Genomic DNA, 21,850 nt, shown 5'->3' on the forward strand with positions numbered 1-21,850 from the left:
AGGGAAATGAAGAAAACAAATACTCAGATCCAGACTCCAACAAAATGAAGATAAACCATGCCAAAGAACCCAATGAAGAACACAAGAATAATTTAAAAGAAGACATACTACAGGTACTCAATGAGAATTTTATAGAGATGATACTGGATAGGGTCAACCAAAATGTACAGGAGACACTCAAGAAATTCCAAGACAACGAAAATAGAGAATTTGAAAAAGCAAAAGAAGAAATAAAGGAAACCATAGAAACACTGTATAAACACCGAAGTGAAACAGAGAACATGATGAATAAACAGATAAATGAACTCAGGACAAAAATAGACAACATTAAAGAAGAAACCACCAAGGATATGGAAAACATTAGAAAAAGAACGAAACAGAATTACAAAACAAAATGGAGGGCCAATCCAGCAGAATAGCACAAACAGAAGACAGAATCTCAGAACTTGAAGATGAAATGGTAATTAAAGGAAAAACCAAAGAACTATTAATTAAACAACTCAAGACCTGTGAAAAGAAAATGTAAGAATTCACCGACTCCATCAAAAGACCAAACTTGAGAACCATGGGCATCGAAGAAAGAGAAGAGGTGTAAGTGAAGGAAATGCATAATATATTCAACAAAATAATAATGGAAAATTTCCCAAATCTAGAGAAAGATATTCCCATATAGATGCAAGAGGCCTCCAGGACTCCAAACAGACCAGATCAAAATAGAACTACCCCACGACATATCATCATTAAAACAACAAATTCAGAAACTAGGGAAAGAATATTGAAGGCTGTAAGGGAGAAAAACAAGTAACATACAAAGGTAAACCCATCAAAATCACAGCAGACTTCTCAACAGAAACATTAAAAGCAAGAAGAGCATGGGGTGAGATCTGGGCACTGAATGAAAATAACTTCAACCCCAGGATACTCTACCCAGCAAAACTATCATTCAAAATAGATGGAGCAATAAAAGTCTTCCATGATAAGCAGAAACTAAAACAATATGTGACCACAAAGCCACCACTACAAAAGATTCTGCAAGGGATTCTGCACACAGAAAGTGAAACCCAACATAACCAAGAAAGGACAGGCAGCACCGAACCACAGGAAAAGAAAAAGCAAGACACTGGAGAAACCTCAACTTAGGTACACACAATCAAACCTTCAAACAATTAAGAGAACTAAATGACAGGAATCACCACATACCTATCAGTACTAACGCCTTATATTAACGGACTTAATTCACCCATCAAAAGGCACCGCTTGACGAAATGGACTAAAAAGGAAGATCCAACAATTTGTTGCTTACAGGAGACCCATCTCACTGACAGAAATAAGCATAGGCTTAGAATGAAAGGCTGGAAGAAGATTTACCAAGCCAATGGCCCCCAAAAACAGGCAGGAGTAGCAATCCTTTTCTCTGACAAAGAAGACTTTAAGCCTACATTGATCAAACGAGATAAAGAAGGACATTCCATACTAATAAAAGGGGAAATAGACCAAAAGGAAATAATAATTATCAACCTGTATGCATCCAATGTCAATGCACCCAATTTCATTAAACATACCCTGAAAGACTTAAAAGCATATATTAACGCCAACACAGTGGTTGTGGGAAACTTTAACACCCCATTATCATCCATAGATAGGTCATCCAAACAAAAAAATCAATAAAGATATCCAAGATCTAAAACATACAATAGATCAAATGGGCCTACTTGATGTCTACAGAACATTTCATCCAACTTCTACACAATATACATTCTTCTCAGCAGCCCACAGAACCTTCTCCAAAATAGATCATATCTTAGAGCACAAAGCAAGCCTCAGCAAATATAAGAAAATAGAAATTATACCGTGCATACTATCTGATCACAGTGCAGTAACAGTAGAACTCAACAACAAAAGTAAAGACAAAAAACATGCAAACAGCTGGAAACTAAATAACTCACTACTTAATGAACAATGGGTCATCAGTGAAATAAAAGAGGAAATTAAAAAGTTCCTGAAAGTCAATGAAAATGAAAACACAACCTATTGGAACCTATGGGACACAGCAAAGGCAGTCCTGAGAGGAAAATTTATAGTCATGAGTGCATATATTAAAAAGACTGAAAGATCCCAAATCAATGACCTAATGATACATCTCAAACTCCTAGAAAAACAAGAACAAGCAAATCCCAAAACAAATAGAAGGAGAGAAATCATAAAAATAAGAGCTGAAATCAATGAAATAGAAACCAAAAAAACCATACAAAGAATTAATGAAACAAAAAGTTGGTTCTTTGAAAAAATAAACAAGATCGATAGACCCCTGGCAAACCTGACTAAAATGAGGAGAGAAAAAACCCAAATTAGTAGAATCAGGAATGCAAAAGGGAAGATAACAACAAACACCATGGAAGTCCAGGAAATCATCAGAGACTATTTCAAGAACCTATATTCAAATAAATTTGAAAATCTTAAAGAAATGGACAGATTTCTAGATACATATGATCATCCACAACTGAACCAAGAGGAAATTAATGACCTGAATAGATCTATAACACAAAATGAAGTTGAAGCAGCAATCAAGAGTCTTCCCAAAAAGAAAAGTCCAGGACCTGATGGATTCTCTGCTGAATTCTATCAGACCTTTAAAGAAGAACTGATACCAACCCTCCTTAAACTGTTCCATGAAATAGAAATGGAAGGAAAACTGCCAAATGCTTTTTATGAAGCCAGTATTACACTTATCCCAAAACCAGGCAAAGACACCTCCAAAAACGAGAACTATAGGCCAATCTCCTTAATGAACACTGATGCAAAAATCCTCAACAAAATAATGGCAAACCGAATTCAACAACATATCAAAAAGATTATTCACCACGACCAAGTAGGCTTCATCCCAGGAATGCAGGGGTGGTTCAACATACGAAAATCAATAAACATAATAAACCACATTAACAGAAGCAAAGACAAAAACCACTTGATCATCTCAATAGATGCAGAAAAAGCCTTTGATAAGATCCAACACCATTTCATGACAAAAGCTCTATGAAAACTAGGAATAGAAGGAAAGTACCTCAATATTATAAAAGCTATATATAACAACCCTACAGCCAGCATTATACTTAATGGAGAAAAACTGAAACCATTCCCTCTAAAATCAGGAACCAGACAAGGATGCCCACTATCTCCACTCCTATTCAACATAGTACTGGAATTCCTAGCCAGAGCAATTAGGCAAGAAGAAGGAATAAAAGGAATATAACTAGGTAAAGAAACTGTCAAAATATCCCTATTTGCAGACGACATGATCCTATACCTTAAAGACCCAAAACACTCTACTCAGAAGCTTCTAGACATCATCAATAGCTATAGCAAGGTAGCAGGATATAAAATCAACAAAGAAAAATCATTAGCATTTCTATACACTAACAATGAGCAAAGTGAAAAAGAATGTATGAAAACAGTTCCATTTACAAAAGCCTCAAAAAAATCAAATACCTAGGTGTAAACCTAACAAAAGATGTGAATGACCTCGACAAGGAAAACTATAAACTTCTGATGAAAGAGATTGAGGAAGACTATAGAAAGTGGAGAGATCTCCAATGCTCATGGATTGGTAGAATCAACATAGTAAAAATGTCTATACTCCCAAAGTAATCTACATGTTTAATGCAATTCCCATCAAAATTCCAATGACATTCATTAAAGAGATTGAAAAATCTACCGCGAAATTTATATGGAAACACAAGAGGCCACAAATAGCCAAGGCAATACTCAGTCAAAAGAACAATGCTGGAGGTATCACGATAGCTGACTTCAAACTATATTACAAAGCAGTAGCAATAAAAACAGCATGGTACTGGCACAAAAACAGACATGAAGACCAGTGGAACAGAATAGAGGACCCAGATATGAAGCCATACAACTATAACCAACTTGGCTTTGACAAAGGAGCTAAAAATATACGATGGAGAAATAGCAGCCTTTTCAACAAAAACTGCCAGGAAAACTGGTTAGCAGTCTGCAAAAAACTGAAACTAGATCCGTGTATATCACCCTATACCAAGATTAACTCAAAATGGATCAAGGATCTTAATATCAGACCCCAAACTCTAAAGTTGATACAGGAAAGAGTAGGAAATACTCTGGAGTTAGTAAGTATAGGTAAGAACTTTCTCAATGAAACTCCAGCAGCATAGCAACTAAGAGATAGCATACATAAATGGGACCTCATAAAACTAAAAAGCTTCTGTTCATCAAAAGAAATGGTCTCTAAACTGAAGAGAACACCTACAGAGTGGGAGAAAATATTTGCCAGCTACACATCAGACAAAGGACTGATAACCAGAATATATAGGGAACTTAAAAAACTAAATTCTCCCAAAACTAATGAACCAATAAAGAAATGGGCAAGTGAACTAAACAGAACTTTCTCAAAAGAAGAAATTCAAATGGCCAGAAAACACATGAAAAAATGCTCACCATCTCTAGCAATAAAGGAAATGCAAATTAAAACCACGCTAAGATTCTACCTCACCCCTGTTAGAATAGCCATCATCAGCAACACCAACAACAACAGGTGTTGGCAAGGATGCGGGGAAAAAGGAACCCTTTTACACTGTTGGTGGGAATGTAAACTAGTACTACCACTCTGGAAAAAAATTTGGACGCTTCTTAAAAAGCCAAACATTGATCTACCATTTGATCCAGCAATACCACTCTTGGGGATATACCCAAAAGACTGTGACACAGGTTACTCCAGAGGCATCTGCACACCCATGTTTATTGCGGCACTATTCACAATAGCCAAGTTATGGAAACAGCCAAGATGCCCCACTACTGACAAATGGATCAAGAAAATGTGGTATCTATACACAATGGAATTCTATGCAGCCATGAAGAAGAACGAAATGTTATCATTCGCCAGTAAATGGATGGAATTGGAGAACATCATTCTAAGTGAGGTTAGCCTCTCCCAAAAGACCAAAAATCGTATGTTCTCCCTCATATGTGGACATTAGATCAAGGGCAAACACAACAAGGGGATTGGACTTTAAGTACATGATAAAAGCAAGAGCACACAAGGGAGGGGTGAGGATAGGTAAGACACCTAAAAAATTAGCTAGCATTTGTTGCCCTTAACACAGAGAAACTAAAGCAGATACCTTAAAAGCAACTGAGGCCAATAGGAAAAGGGGACCTGGAACTACAGAAAAGGTTAGATCAAAAAGAATTAACCTAGAAGGTAACACACATGCACAGGAAATCAATGTGAGTCAATGCCCTGTATAGCTATCCTTATCTCAACCAGCAAAAACACTTGTTCCTTCCTATTATTGCTTATATTCTCCCTTCAACAAAATTAGAGATAATGGCAAAATAGTTTCTGGTGGGTATTGAGGGGGTCGGGGGGAGAGGGAGGGGGCAGAGTGGGTGGTAAGGGAGGCGGTGGGGGCAGAGGGGAGAAATGACCCAAGCCTTGTATGCACATATGAATAATAAAACAATAAAAAAAAATAAAGCAGTTAGACAATCAAAAAAAAGGAAAAGAATAGACTCTAGGTAAGAAGAGATAAAAGTATAGTTAATTCATAAGTGACATATCCTACAAAAGTTATTTTTGAAAAGGGCATTAGCAAAGTTGCAGAATACAAGGTCATTATATAAAAATAAATTACATTTCTATAAACTAGTCACAAATAACTAAAACTTTAAAGTTAAACAACTCCACTTACAATACCATCAAATATATAAACTACATGGGCATAAATCTGGCAGAAGTGGAATATATCCACAGTGAAACTACAAACCAATGTTGGGAGAAAATTCAAAAGACTTGAAGAAATGAAGAAATATGTTGTGTTCCTAATCAAGATCCCTGTAGGGTATCTTTTAGAAATTGACAAACTCTAAACTCCAGAGGAGAATGAAAAGCACCCATAATAGCCAGGATTACTTAGAAAGAGAAGAGAAACTGTGCAGGACCAAGATCCGATGTCTTTTTGCTCCCCTTTGCTCCCTTTCCCAATCTGAACCATAATGGCCCTTTAAAATGTTATATTTCTCTTCATGTAACTCCCTACCCAGAGCTTGCAATGCTTCCCTTTGCTCTGAGCATCAAGCCCGATTGCCTTGACTGTCCTCTACCTCACCTGTTATTCTTCAACAGTTGTGCTTCCTGGCCATCGCATTATCTGCAGTACTACTTGTGTCTGTTTCTTCCCACCTCAAGATCTTCCCATAGCTATGCCTTCTGACTAGAATTCCACCCTTCCTCTGTCCCTCTCCTTTTCCCAGCAATATCTTGTGTACTTGTCAATTGTTGAGACAAGTAAACCTTATATCCTAGCAAGGCCCTTTTACTATGTCAGAGCAGGTCTTCCCTGTTTAGGTTCTTAAAGCACTTTGAATTGTTTCCAAGCACTGGGTTTTCGTTTGTTTGCTTTCTATCATTGTAACCTATTAAGAAATAGGGTATCCAATGCCCATCTACTCAACATGGGGCTCATGTCCACTTCCTCAGCATGTCGCCTGGCCCAGCATGTAGAAAGCATTCATAAATATGTGCTGAATAAATCATAACTGTACTGCATTATCTAGGCAGACCTGAGTCTTGGGCAGAGCATTTTGGGTTTATAAATTTAAAAGAATAATTAGTCCCACCAATCAGTGGAAAGAAAATGAATGTTTTAAATATTTTGGGTTCCATCTGGACATCACTTGTTCCCATCTGCTCCTAAAATGGCTAACCACAGGCTTCATCTGTGTGTTTGAGAAAGGATTTGACAAGTTCAAAATCTCTTGATGTGGGGAAATAGCCAATGATCTGTCAGAGTATCTTTTCTGTGTAGAAATTAGGATCTAATGATTGCAGCAAAACAGTACCACATACTGCAGGGTAATTTTCTTAGGAGTTAACAGTTTACAGATGACTGACCACTTGGGTAGAGATCAATACATCACTAAACTCAGGGAAATAAGATTCTGGCTATGACACTCTATTTCAGTGCTGAATTTAAATCACCTTTGTTTCTCCTGCATGCTCCCGTCATAAATTTCATATTGACGTTCTTTTCGGGAACTTTATGATGAGTTGTCTCCCTGTCACAGCCTCCAAAGAGCCATTGGCAGTTTGCATTATCTCTGACAGCCACTGGCTTTGATAGAAGTGGGTTTCTATGGTACCATTTCCAAAGAAAAATTCATTTAATATTTATTCTTGGCTAGGATGGGAAATAGAGACCAGATAATGTAAAACTAGTAGTTCTCAACTGTGCCAAACAGATACAGTGATCAATTAAGGAAACATATTTCTTTTGTGTAGAAAACAGCACTGGGCAGAATAAAGAAATGTAAGATACATAATTAAGTAGGTTGCTTTCATCAAAATGTAAATATGAAAAGTTTTAAATGTTAAAAAGAACCTTGGCAAATTTTAAGTTCAAAATTTATAAATTTCTAAAACTTATTTACAAATTTAGAATAACCATTACCAAACTGATTTACTCTCACTAACATAACTGTCTTTTGGTTCTACACAAGCACTCTTAGAAACCTCCCAAATTGTGCAAAACTGTAATCTCAGAACTTAGGAAGGTGAGGCAGGAGGACCCCAAGTTTGAGAACACCTTGTATAACACAAGCAAAGGTCTGCCTCAAAAAAAAAAAAGAAAGAAAGAAAGAAAAGAAAGGAAGGAAGGAAAGAAGGACAAAGGAAGGGAGGGAGGAACATAGGGAATGAAGGAAGGAATGAAGGAAGGAAGGAAGAAGACTAAGGCAAGAAGTTAGAGAACTTAAATTCAAGGCCAGCTTGGGCTACATAATGAAATACTCCCCCAAAACCAAACAAAGTTGCCACTAAACGTGTGTGTGTGTGTGTGTGTGTGTATGTGTATGTGTGTGTGTGTGTGTTTGTGTATGTATTGCTCTGTTTGCTTTTTGCTTTGTTTGAAGGGTATACTTCTGGGGATTGAACTCAGGGCCTTATGCCTATGAAGCAAACACTCTACCACTGAGCTACAGCCCCAGTCCCAATGTATACATTGTTTATCAATTTAAGACTCCACTGTATGAAAATCAACCTTCCTAATATGGTATCCTGATGTCACTAGAAAGTATCACCTACAGGACTTCTGTTGTACATGTAACCCATCATTGACTGAAAGATCTTTATGTGACCTGTGACTTATAAACATAGGTTGCTGTGCTCTAGAGATTCCTCTGCAGAAAAATTCTTTGAAAGCAATGTAATTTGACCAATTGAAAATACAACTTTGTAAGAAGAGTCAGCTAGAAAAAGGTAAGGACTCATTATATTAGCTTCTCATGACTGCTGTACAAATTACCACAATCAGTGGCTTAAAACAAATTTAGAGTTCTGAAGGACAATAAAGGTCCTAGAATGTGTTTTTAGGCTGTGTTCCTCTGGAGATTTTAGGAGAGTCTCTTTCTTGCCCTTTTCATCTTCCAGAAGCTGCCTGCTCTCCTTGGCCCAAGCCCACATGACTCTGCCCTGCCCTTCAATGGACATATCTTCTATGAGCCCTGGGCCTCCACCCTCTAAGGATCCTTAGAGTTACACCGGTCCACTTAGGTAATCCAGTGCAATCCCCCTGTCTCAGAACACTCAGCCAAATCATTCTCAGAGCACTGTTGCCACAAAAAGTAAGAGAGTCACCTGTTCAAGGAATTAAGATGCTAGGCACCTTTGGCAGAGGAAGGGTGCATTATTCTGCTCTTCACACTCACTAACAATCCATAAAACCTAACTAAACATGTTCTTCCAGTCTGGGTGGAGTTTGGGCATCTTTGGAGCCAGTGAGAAGAATACATGCTAAGCAATCTAAGAACTGGTCCACCCTGAAAGTGGCAGATTTGGATGGAGCCTGGCTCTGCTGCTCAGCATGTGTGCCAGCATTGACTCCTGTGCTGATGCTCTGAGGTCCAGGCACAATGACCGGGAGTGCCACACAATACAGTGTGAGAGGCTTTTCAAAACAACCTCTTGGTAGATATTCAATAGTATTACTTGTAACAGGACTCAAAGGAATGAGAAGTGATCAGCAATACATTTCAAAAACAAAAATTGAAAATTGAGTACAAGTTTCCATCCCCTACAGGGATGGTCCAAAACACAATTCTACCTTGTGGGAGCATATGCCAGGTAAGGATCTACTTAGTTCTGTTTTGTATATGGGTGAACTAAGAGCAAAACAAGGTAGGAGAAACCTTGCAGCTGGGATGCGATCATGACCCCCAAACACGCTGTGCATGGCAAGGGTTCTATGTACTATGAAGGTCTTGTGAAAGTTGATGGTGCCAATATTAACTGGTTTTTGTCAGATGTAGACCAAATTAGTCCTGGGAAGTAACAAAGGGTGAGGGCTCATGCCTACCTATTTGAGATATCTACTTTGTAAAGTCCCACCAGAAATTACTTCCCCTCCTACCACATCCCAGGCTTTGCATACTGTGCACTGAAGGAAGTTTTCTGTATCAAAGTTTGTAATTAACAATTCTTTAACATTGCCACTGTTCAGGCAAGATAATTTTGACAGAACACTTGGTCAGGGCACCTCTACCAAGGACTTGACTCCAACTCCTGCTTCAGGTCTCCAAGACCAGTGAAGTTTTATGCAAGCAGATTACTTGAATCTCTCCCTTTCTATTCATAACAACTTCCCCTTGCTTCAACCTCCTTGAATACACCAAGCGTTTACTCACACCTCAGTGCTCTGCTACTCCCAAATCAATGCTATTATTCCATGGTGGGAAGAGATGGGAAGAATGGGTCTGTAGTTCCCTGTTCCTATCAGTCAAGCAGTACACAGATGTTGAGCCTATGTGGGCAAGAATGCCCCAAGGTGAAGTATTGAGAGCTGAGGGCCTTTGGAAGGTGATTGGATCATGAGAATGGAGCCGCCATGAGTGGGAGTAATCTATAAAAGAGGCCCCAGAGGGCTGCTTGTTCATTGTACACCATAAAATTAGCATGACAAACAGGAAGTAGGACCTCAGCAGATGTTGAATCTACTTACACATTGATTTTGGACTTCCTAGCCTCTAGAACTATCTGCACTATGTCTCTCCTGTTTATAAGACACTCGGTTTGTGGGATTTTGTTACGGCAGCTAGAATGGACTAAGACCCTTCTCAGAAAGACCCTCCAAGCCCATGCCCTGCCTCCCACTCTCTGGAATGCTCTGGCCCTTCTTCATCCCTCCCTGGTCTCTACCTCCACCTGATGTCAACTTCAGAGGTACCTGTCAGTGTGTGGAGCTCCTAAAAGTTAGGAACTTCTTCCCTACCTGTGAATCCTGGGCAGGGTCTCTGCAGCTATTAGAAGAACCCAAGAACCACGAAAAATAAGTCCTTCGTGGAAACCTGGAGCAAGGTGATTATAGGAGGTAATTAGGAAAATTAATTTCAAGCATGAGATTAGGTTACTTCATTCACTATGGGGAAAAATATGTCAACTGGAGAGCGATACAACCTCTACAAATAACTCTAATGCAAGAAATTAAAATTATCACCAGCTGGTCATTTATTCTGTCCTTAAAGTGAAATTGAGCTCCCCAGAGAAGCTGGAAGCAAGACTCAAAACTCAGAGCATGGTAGAATGAGAATGATTTCTGTTCATTCCATATTATTGCAAAAGACAGCCCTGCAGACACAGTGCCAGATGAGGTCCTGAGCCCTGGGCTTGTCTGCCAGATCAGAGAGCTTTTGCCTTTTTTTGCTTGAGGGAGGTGAGCTCCTGCAGTTCTGGAAGGTGATGGGGTAACTTCTAAGCCTCAAGTAGCCACTCTTCCATGGTGCTGGGGATTCTCAGAGGAGGCCCAAACCAGAGAGGGGCTCTTGTCTTTAAAAATGCTTTTCATAAGTTGGGGATGATAGGTCATACCTATAATCCCAACACTCAGAGAGGCAGGAGGTTCTCAAGTTCCAGAGCAGCATGGACTATGTAGAGAGAGCCTGCATCAAGAAAGAAAGGAAAGAAAAAAGGAGGGAAAAATGAATGAAACAAAAGTGCATTTCAAACCTGAGAGGAAAAGGATTTAATGCATACATGGTCAGAGAACTCTGGCGTGAATAGTGGGAATCTCTCCTGTAGCAGTCAGATTCTCCAATACTACAGTAAACAAATCCATTTGTTGGAGGGAGGGACTGGGGACACTGGAAAGGAAGAGCAGGAAACTTCCAACCCAAGGGCAGAAGCCAGGACAGGAAAGGGGCAAAAATTCGCACATAGTTCTGCCTCCCCAATGTTCCTAGACTCAAGAGGTTGCTGCTGCTCTGAGCATTCTTACACTAGTCAGTTTCCTAAATGCCCCAGGCCTCTGTCTATAAGGGACTGGACCTATGATTTGGTGTGAGCTGCCTTTGTAATGCTGTCTCCTTAATAGTCTTCTACTGGCTGATAAACACGTACCCTGTGAGTGTTTCCAGGAGTCAGACTAGGTAAACTTCACCCCAGAATGGATCCATGTTCTTTCAATGACCCTGCCATAGGCGACACTCAGTGTGTGTGTAGATACAGAAGGCAGAGCCGAAGAAATAACCTGATAACCTGAGCTCAGAGCCATCTGAGCACCCAAGCCACAGCTGTAGCCAGGGCTCTTTATCAGTAAAAACAAATGGATCTCAAGCACACTGCCAAGTCATTTAAGACACATGGCTGGATTAAGACAAGCTGTGTCACAGACTAAAGAACTATTCCAGTTTAAGATTTTAAACCACTAGGCAGTGTCCTGCACAATTATTTAGAACATAATCTTGTGGACACAAGATCTTCCTCATTCTGAGATTTTTTTAATTTAAACACAAAACCTTTTATTTTGTTAAAATGTTTACATATTTTTTGCTATTAATTTATGGCACATGCATTCATACTTCTCTCAAACAGGATTGTGTGTGTGAGGAGTGAGGGCAGGTGTGTGTCCAGTCCAGCTAGCCAGGTCTGGAAGCCTGGAGACAGTTAAGTCCAGCACCAGCAAGAGTGGCCACACATGTACTTCAGTTCTCCTTGCAAAGGATTTGGGACAACACACCTGAACAGCAGACAGGAACCCAGGACAAGTTTGGAAGGTCCCATCCTGGACAGGCAGTGGGCAGGTAAGGAGGGAGTGGAAGCAGCAGGGGACATCCTGCCTGCTCCTGGGGCTTCTCTCCTGGAGCAAGGAGTCAGGACAAAGACAGAGGCTATTTCTTGCGAGTGTGCTGCCTATGGGCATGCAGTTGCTGTCGAGCCACTGGAGTCTTGGGTTCTGCACCAATGGGAACTGAAGGGGCCACCGATCCCAAAGACCTGGCTCTGACCACGAAGTTGGTGGCTGTTGACGAGGATCCAAGCGAGAGGCTGCTGCCCACTGGGCCCACACTCAGGGCAAGGGTGCTGGGCATGGAGGCACCTCCTGACACAACTTTGCGCCCAGGCGTGGTGGCCACCTTAAAGGAAAAGGCTCCACTCTGGCCTGGTGTACCCAGGGCACTCTGACTCAAGCCACCAAAGGAAGTGGAGGCGCCTGTGGTTCCACTCTGGCCAACTCGGAAGCTGAGTGATCCAGGGTTGGAACTGGTGCCTGGGGTGGCTGTATGGACTCTAGAGCCCCCACTGCCAGGCCCCCGAAGGCTAAATGGGACCGAGTCGAGTCGCCAAGCTTGGAGGTACTGGTGCCAGTGCTGGTGGCCTGGGTGGCAGCCCCGAAACCAGAGGTGGTGACTGCCGGTAAGGAGAAAGCCGCGGTGGTGCCACTGAAGGTGGGCTGGGTGCGAGCAGCAGCACGGAGCGCAGAGGCTGAGCCTTTCCCATCATGGATTGCAGAAGGCGCACAGCCACCCAAGGCCTCCGGAGCCCGCGCAGGCCCTGCAGGTGGAGCAAGGGCTGCAGAGTTGCCAAATGCGAAAGCGCTGCCCCAGCCTGCGGCAACAGCTGTCTTGGGGGCCTCCTGCTGCTGCACCTTCGTGGCCCCAAATGCTGGCTGTGAGGCACAGCCAAAGGGAACATGGAAGGCCGAGGTAGTGGTGATGCCAAAGGTCAGGGTCGACTGGCTGATGGTGTTAGTGGCCGAGGTGGTAATCGGGCAGCTGAAGCCACTGAAGCCAACAGTGCTGCTCCCTGTGGTGGCCATCTGTGCGGCACTGGAGAGAGGCTGGCCAACGGGGCTGGCTGCTGCAGAGGTCTGCAGGGTCTGAGGCTGGCAGGACTGGAGTATGGGGCCCATGGCTCCAGGGAAGCTGGTGGCAGATGCAGGGGGAGCCCCAAAGAGAAAGGGCTGAGAGGTGGAAGCCATAGTTCTGGTGGAGCTTCTCGTGGTGCTGGCCAGGCTGTTTACCCTGAAGCTAAATGAGAGTTTTGAAGCAGCATCTGTGGAGGTCCCAGCGGTGGTGTCAGAAGCCACTGTGGAGGGGGCAGTGGCTAAGCCAGTGAAGACAGGTGCAGTGGTGGATGGAGTCCACCAGCTACAGTGGTAGCTGTCTGCTTGAAGGGCATTGACAAAGGAGCAGAAGTAGGTGGCCCCATGCTGCCAAAGATGGGCTTCAAAGTCAAGGTGGTGGTACCAGTGGTAGCCAGGAGGGTGGAACTGGAGGAGCCTCCAGGTGTGGCTGAGGGGCTACAGGACATGGGGCTGTCACTTTCCATTTTAGGTGGGGTCAGAAAGAGGCTGGGATCTGGGACAAGCAGAAGACAAGCCAGGAGTGGTGGGGGAGGAAGGGTTGGGAGGCCCTCTGTTCGACACCCCAAACAGGATACTATTTGGGGTGCAGAGCAGTGGGCCTCCTAACCCTTCCTTCCTCGACACTCCTGGAGTGTCTTCTCCTGGCTTCAGGGTGGGGGCGAAGTCCAGGGGGCCTTGAGCTTTTGCAGAGGTCTCAGCCTGAGGGGCTGGAAGTGACTTGGTGTTCATGACTGGAGTCATGGTGGAAGCAGGGGGCAGCCGTAGGAGAGCCACAGAAGAGGTGCCTGGCAGGGAAGAGCCCAGAGGGTCCTGAAGGCCAGGTGTTTTGGGGGGTATTGGGGCCAAAGTGGTGGCTGTTGCATCAGGCTCTGGGGAGATTGGTTGGTCCCCAGGGTTCTCCATCTTGTTGCAGGTCTCCAGCAGCAGTTTCGAACCAGGGGCCTGGAGGGAAGCCAGCGAGGAAGCAGGACTGGCTGCAGGCAGGGTAAATGTGAAGGAGGGCTGAGTGGCAGGTGACTTCTCAGGAACAGAGCTGGAGAGAGCATCAGTCTTGTCCTCCAGGGCCTTGTTAAACCACTGGAACCTTGCCTTCCTCTCCAGGTCCAGGTCTTCAGCAGTGATGGGATAGCTGAGCTGGGGAGGTGGTGGCAAGGTCAGCGGGTCCCCTGACCTGCAGAGCAGTAGCTGAGTCTTCCTTCTACGGCTCCTGAAGCTGGCAGGTGTGGATGGGGAAGTCCTGGAGTCCTTTTGTGTCCCTGTGGTCACATTTGAAGCCCTTTCTTCCTGGGACTCCTTGTGGGTCACCTGTGGAGCTTTAGAATTGGCTCGATGATGCAGTACCTCTTCTCTTGCTTTCTTGGCTGGTCTCTCTGATGTCTGGGAGATGGAAGAGGCTTGGCTAGAGAATGGGGATGCAGTGGGACCCCTCCTCTTCCACAGCTGTGAAATGCCTCCAGTAGAGCTGTAGGAACTGGTGATGGCGTTTTGGCTAAAGCAAGGGATGCCACCTGTGTGCGTGCTTGTCACAGATGAGGTGCACAACTGCTTGCTCTTGTGGTCGTCTGAACTGTGGGAAATGAGGCCTGTCATTAGGGACTCAGGCTCAGGCACAAACGAAGCTGAGTCTCCGTTGGCCTGCAAGGATTCAGGTGCAGCCTTTCTGCTCCCAAGGCCATCATGGCGCTTTCTCTTGTTTTCCTGGTCATCACCGAGTATTTCGCCCTCTTCTTTCACTGTCCTTTTCCTCTCATCTTCGAGGGCACTCGGTGTCATCTCCTTTGCTTCAGGGTCTGGCCCAGCACTGGTACAAAGGCTGGTGCAGAGCTGAGCATCTGCTCCGGCCCTGGAGGACGCGGACGCTTGCGGGGAGCAGGAAACCGCACGGTCCCCAGGCTGCACACCATCCTGGAATTCCGGGAAGACAGCATGACCTTCTGGCGGCCGCCATCCCAGCACACAGTGGGCAGCACCCCCACCATGGAGTACCGCGCCTGCTGGATCGGGTAGGGCCTTCGAGGCGTGATGGTGAAGCGACTGGACAAGGCAGCACGGTTGCTGCGGGGCCTGCGCGGGTCTCGGAGTAGCGGGGTGCGGAGCAACGGACAGACGTGGTGGACATAATGAGTGGTCAAAGGCGGTGAGGAGTGTGGGGGCTGTCGGCGACAGGGCCTGTTTTGTGCGCCGGGCGACGGGCAGTGTTTGCCCACGTAGCCACCCATGTTGCTGAGCAGAGCGAACTGTGCGATTGGACCTGAGTGGCGTTGGCAGCGTCTCTAGGGACTTCCGTTGACCGTCCACGTGGCCAGACGATCTGGTAAGGGTCGCTGACGCCAACGCATTCCACCGGTCTGGGGCACCACTCTGCATCCGCGAGGCCTAGCGGCGACAGGCCAAGCAATGCTGTCCAGGTCCGTGCCAATGCGCGCTTTGGGCCGCAGCGTGCGGGAGACCTGAGTTTCTTTATCCGTAAGATGATGAGGTTGGAATATCACAGAAATCTCTAGATTTAGTTTTTTCTCTGCTCTGCCTGGTGTCAGACAAGCAGGAAGGGAGATTCCCTAACACTGAGTCAAATTTCCTATCCAACATCCCTGAGGATGTCTGCCATTTGTCATCACACAGAATTCTCAGGCTCAAGAGAGCTGTTCAAATTTCTCAGGGGACCATCAGTATTACCTGGAAAGTTGATCCACCAGTGTCCTCTAGCAGTGGTACATTCTGATCAACCCAGGCATTGACATCTCTCAGGACATTTGGCATGGCTTCTGGCACAGCAGCCTTACCACAGCCCTCACCAGGACAGTGCTATGTGGAATGGTGCTGGTTCAAAACAAGTGACCAGTCTAAGGAGTGTTGGCTTCAGAGAACCATGGGAGCCAGCCTGGGATGGTTTGTCCTTTCTACAGTTCCTCTGATCATGTGGAGCCTGTGACTAGAGCCTGGGAGTCACCAGAGCACCTCTGTGATTGCATCATATCAACATGATGTCTTTGCTGTAAACGTGGACCTGTGTGGAGTGTTGGAGTGGGGGAAGGGCAAGCACAGAAACCAAAGAGAATAAAGCCAAGCAGACACCACAGTCACTCAGCTGAGACATGTGTGCTAGAGAATGCAAAGGAGACAGCAAGTGTCATTTGAACAAGCAACTGTGCCTCCTGTCAGCACATCTGTGCGCTTCACTGCATTCTGTGGCTCCTTTCAGCACTCAAAACCATGGCAGGGGCTCCTGCTTGAGAATAAAGCCACATCTGTTGGCCATAAGGACCCAGGCCTGGGGTGGCAGAGGCAAGGATGGCAGAGGAAGGGGTGCCAGACTCTGCAAAGACATGCCTCCAGCAACTCAGCCCTCTGTCATCTCGGGTCATCCTCAACTTCTCTATTAGAGCTTAGAAATCCTCCCCTCCCTTCCACGCACCACTTCTATTTGGAACCTAGAGAAAAAGGGTGTAGTTACTTTTTGTATATTTTTAATTGACAAATAAAATGTACATGTTAATGGAATACTTTGTGATGTTTTGATACATGTGTGCATTGTGTAATGTTCAAACCAGGGTAAACATATATATCAAATTTTTATCATTTCTTTGTGGTGAGAACATTCAAAAACGTTTCTTCTAGTTTTTTTAAGTACACACTATATTTTCATTATCTACAGTCACCCTCCTGTGTAAGAGAACAGTAGAACTTAGGAAGCATTGTTTTAAATTATTTTTTGGTGCTAGGGATAAAACCCAAGATCTTGTATATGCTAAGCACTTGCTCTTCCTCTGGGCTACACACTTAACCAGGAAGAAAAATTTTAACAATGTTTTTTTTAAAAAATTAAATGTTAGCAGTCTCCAGTGACTAGTACTTGGGTGTTGGAAAGCACAGGGCTGGAGGTAAACAGAGCTTATGGGACAAGATAGCTGAGAGAGGCTTTCTGCTGAGAAGCAGGATAGAGAGTGTGAAGATGGGGGTGATGTACTGAGTACAGCAGCCTCTGTCTAGCAACATAGGTCTCACAATACTTAAACCAGCAAGAGACCAAATAGCCAATAGGGAAGTCACGTGGTACTGGTGGAGGGGTCAGGTGGGCAAGGAGAGAAGGGAAGGGGGAGAGAGAAAGGTGCAAAGGACCGAATCATGCACATGCTGGCGCCTCCCTCCCAGATAGCCTGTGTTGGGCTGCCACCTGCCTCCCAACATGTTTCCAGGACCACCTAAGTGGAGGGACAGATCTGAGTCTCCTGGCTCTTCTCAGCCTCCATGAATGATGAAAATGCAATTGTTGTAATGTACCTAATCAAATCCTGAAGAAGCTTCTCTGTGGGTGGCTTGCTAAGTGAAATATCGTTGGTTTCTTTTTCCATTTCTCCTCCATGGTGTCTGCTAAAAGGTCCTGCACTTTGGGCTGAAGGGGTTGGAATGACTTTAAGTAGATAATATGCTCTCAAGTCACATTCTTTCATTAATATGTTTACTTGCTCATTCCATGTGTTAGACTGAATTCACACTGTCACACTGTTGAAGGGGCTCAGAACACAGCAGGTCCCTCTTAATTCAATTGTGGACAAAAAACAAGAAAATCTATGGTGTGTGAAATGGTGACACACAGAACCCTGTTCAAAAGGGGGTAGTTACCCTTGTTATGGACACGTCAGTCTAAAATGGTGCTGTGGTTTTTAATGATGCACAATCAATGTCTCATTGAGGACTCAGGCGTCCTGCAGGATCCTAAATTGTACTTTCCTCTGTGCAGAATGAAACAAAAATGTGCTGCAAAAAAAGATATGCATCACTTCTTTGCAGGTATAAGCCACTTTCTGTCATCTGATTTCTGCCCATTATAAGTCAGATTCTAAAGCCTCTTTGTTCTCTCAAGGACATTTGCTCTGCCTGTCCGGCCTGGCTCTCCATCCAGTTCACACTAGCGGGCACTCAAAGAAGACACCTTGCTTCTTGGCATGAGACTTCTGATAGCAATAGAGTTTTCATAGAAAGGCTCATTTGACTTGAGGTGCTAAAATAGATGGCAGACAACAGACTTCCCTATTATGTAGGGTTCAGCCAGCTCTGCTTGCCACTCTGCAAGGGCCTATGAGCTGGAGCAGGCACACATGGCGGGATCTGCAGGAAGTCTTGGAGCTCCCTCCATGATGAATGTGAGTAACCTGTGATTATCCAGACTGCTCAGCTCTGCTTTTCATGAGAGCTCTTGGGAAGCCTCCCAAGAGCAGGGCGGTGACTCTGAAGAAGCCTGGATGGTTGTGGGTTATCTCCTTAGGTCAGGATATTCAAGTTCACACACTTCTCATGACCTCCCCAAGTGTGTTACTTGGAGAGACTGTGGGTCACTGTCACTTTCCAACCCACACCACATTTGTCCTGTGTCTTGAATATTCTCCCTATGGGTGGGCACTAGTTCTTCTAAGCATTTAATTAAATTTTATGTTGACGCTCCTTGCAGGCAAATGATAAGTCTCCCTTGCTTGAAATCCACTCAACTTAGACTTTCCAGTCTATCCTTAAAGTTAAGAATGAATCATCATTTAAAAGATGCTCTCTCTTACTTCCAATGCAAGGTGTCTTTCCCTGACTTCTTCAAGAGGTACAGAAACCATTTTCCTTTCTTTTTTCTTTCTCACTTAAACTCTTCCACTTTTAAGTCATTCCTGGCTTCATCAAGTACTTTAAAAGTCATTGATACAAATATTTTAATTTGTTCTTCATGCCACAAATATGACATGCACTCCATGACAGACCTTTATGTGGGAAATACAGCTCAGGTACACAATTGAGACCGTATACAGCTTACATCACAACTGGATATTGGGAAATTCCCATGATTTTATGGATATACATGCTCTTTTCTGGAATTGTACTGTAGTTCTCTGTCATGTCTTTTTCACCAGCAGGATGAGTAATAATCCAACCATTGTAGAATGTGCATTAAGCTCTTACCATGTAGCAACAGTACTGGGGCAGAGGTACAGAGGTAAACTGAGGACAGCCTGGACTATCGACCTATAAGCTCTACTGAAAACAAATATGTGGCTGTGAATCGATGGAGACTCACAGAGGGAACACACCAGAATCGGGTATTAGAAAGAGCGCTTCCAGGCCTCCTGCTCCTAGGAAAACAGGAAGAACTTCTGAAAGTAGTGAGATTGAAATAGAATTTGCAGCAGCAAATTTGCTCTCAGAGGAAAATACAGGTGAGACAGGCCACCTGTCTGCAAGACCACAGCAACAATGACCAAGAAACAGAAAACAAAGAGGTGCAGTTTGCTTTTCCAAACATCTGAAAGGCAGAAATACACATACCCGTCAGTGGAGTCACTCCTGCCTTACACATTCTGTGTATCAGACTCTGGTGTTGAGCATCTGTTCACATGTAGCCAAAGGATAGTTTGGGTGTGGTTAGTTTACGGCTCTCTCAAAATACACAGTGCTTTTTTCCTTCCTGGCAGAGTTTGAACAGTATTTTAAGAAGGCTATTCCTTAGAGTCTGAGGCAGATGCCAGTGGCTGTAATCCTAGCTACCCAGGAGACAAAGATCAGGATTGCAGTTCAAAGCCAGCCTGGGCAAACAGTTCTCGAAACCCTATCTCAGAAAAACTCATCACAAAAAAAGGATGGTGGAGTGGTTTAAGTTGTAGGCTCTGAGTTCAAACGCCAGTACCACAGAAAAAAAAAAAGGAATGAAAGTCTGGGGTTTTGTGCATTAGATTGGTGTGTTACACTGTATTCCATCACTGTGACAAAACACCTGAGATAATCAACCTAGTAAAGGAAAGGGTTCATTTTGGCTCATGGTTTCAGAGGTTTCTGTCCATGGTCTGTGATGTTATATGTTGTTATGGTCTGTGATGGCACAATACATCATGGCAGAAACACTTGATGGAGATTTGGTCACCTCGTGGAGGCCAGGAAGAAATGAGGGGGTGACAGGAAGGACCAGGGTTCCAATATCCCTTTCAAGGGCAGCCACCCCTCCCCGGTGACCTGACTTCCTTCCACTAGTTCCTGCCTCTGAAAGTTCCCACAACAGCACTGCCATGGGGACCAAACCTTTAGCATGGCATTTGGGAGACTTCTAAGACCCAGCAATAGCAGATGGCATGAGGAAATGTGGCAGAGGGTGGTGTGGTTACATCCATACCAGGTAAAGTTGTTTTAAAACATGACTGTTCTTGGAGATGCAAAGCCAAAAATTGTAATCAAAGGTGTCAATCTGACAGGGCTCAGCTTGGTGGGGACTCTGAAGCTGAAGAGGGAAGTTGAATGGATCCTGGTCTCATAATCCAAGTAGTAGATAGGACATTTATCTTCATATGAGCACCATAATGGCTTGATTGCGCCCCCTAAAGTTGAAGTGTTAGAGACCTGATTGCCCAGGTGGGTGTTGTGAGATGAGACCTAATGGGAGGTGGTTGGGTCTCAGGGTACCTTCATGACCACATCAGTGCTGAGATTGCAGAAGCAGCTTCTTATGAAAGGGTAAGTTGGGCCCTCTTGCTTTTCTCTCACCTTTTCTTGCCTTCTGCCTTCTATCATGTGAAGATGCACCATAAGGGCCTCACCAGATGCCAGCCCTTTCACCTTGGACCTCCCAGCCTACAGAATGATGAACTAACAAATTTCCTTTTCATACAAAATGGACTAAGACAAGCACATATACAAAAATTACAGTCACAAAGCAAAAGCAAAATTTGTAAACTACAATAGTCCTTAATATCTTATTACATTCAGGTCACACTGTTTTTGTTAGACTACTGCCTTTCAATATTTATAAGACCAGAAGAAATTTTCCTGCATGGTAGGTCTTTGCAAATTGTTGTTTAATAATCAGATCATAAAAACCACCATATTTACTTAATTAGATCTGTGGTTATTTAAATTCAAGACAAAAAAGTGATGCTAGATTAGAAATTCTAGTGTTAGAAGCCCAAAATTTGATATTATTTAAATTGAATTTAATTTTTTTAATGGATAAGAAAGGCTACAAAGTTTTCTTCAATGAGTTCCCATGAACACTATTTTACTATTGTAATAGTGTTTACACTTGCAATCCCATGATACTCAACATTTATAAAATGACAACTGCCTTATACAATGTGTACATGTTTATCTTTGCATATAGATTTCTGTTTGGAAATGGAACAAGTATATATGTAGAAAGAAATTGTTCATAAAAATATTATATGATTCAGCAGTATTACTCCATCTATTCTAACTCATTTCTCCATCCAAAGTATAGCATATCATCACGGAACTAGAGATTGTTAAATATAATCACATTTATATATTTACTTTAGAGACAGACTGCACTTCACAGAACCAGATTCTTGCACATCCAATGTGTATTTTGGTAGCTTGAAAGACAACTTTTAAGAAGATTTAAGTGTTAGCTCAACAATTCTCAATAACTTCAACGTTCTTTAATATATTTTCTCACATAAAATCAATATCATTCAGTGGGAACTAATAAAGCACTAAACACTTGTGTTATAATTTATACCAGGAGTATTTCATTTAATCCAAGTTATCCTCTGAGGACTCTGATAACTGAGAAGTCAGGGTCCTTGAAAAACATGTTTCCAAATGACATGAGCTAATTTTTCTTTTCTGTATTTTTATTTTGTCTTTTGAGATGGAGTTTTGCTATCCTTCAACTCCTAAGCTCAAGTGATCCTCCTGCCTCC

The 21,850-nt window shown here is 43.5% G+C and overlaps 1 protein-coding gene and 1 pseudogene across 4 annotated transcripts in view; both read right to left on the reverse strand.

The window, feature by feature from the left end:
- Gabrg3 (gamma-aminobutyric acid type A receptor subunit gamma3) overlaps positions 1-21,850 on the reverse strand; it is a 620,605-nt gene that overhangs the window by 360,248 nt on the left and 238,507 nt on the right. The window lies entirely within an intron of this gene.
- LOC141419277 (nuclear envelope pore membrane protein POM 121 pseudogene) lies at positions 12,187-15,382 on the reverse strand (annotated as a pseudogene).

The sequence above is a fragment of the Castor canadensis genome, chromosome 19 (assembly GCF_047511655.1).
Source record: "Castor canadensis chromosome 19, mCasCan1.hap1v2, whole genome shotgun sequence".
In the NCBI taxonomy this organism is placed as follows: Eukaryota; Metazoa; Chordata; class Mammalia; order Rodentia; family Castoridae; genus Castor; species Castor canadensis.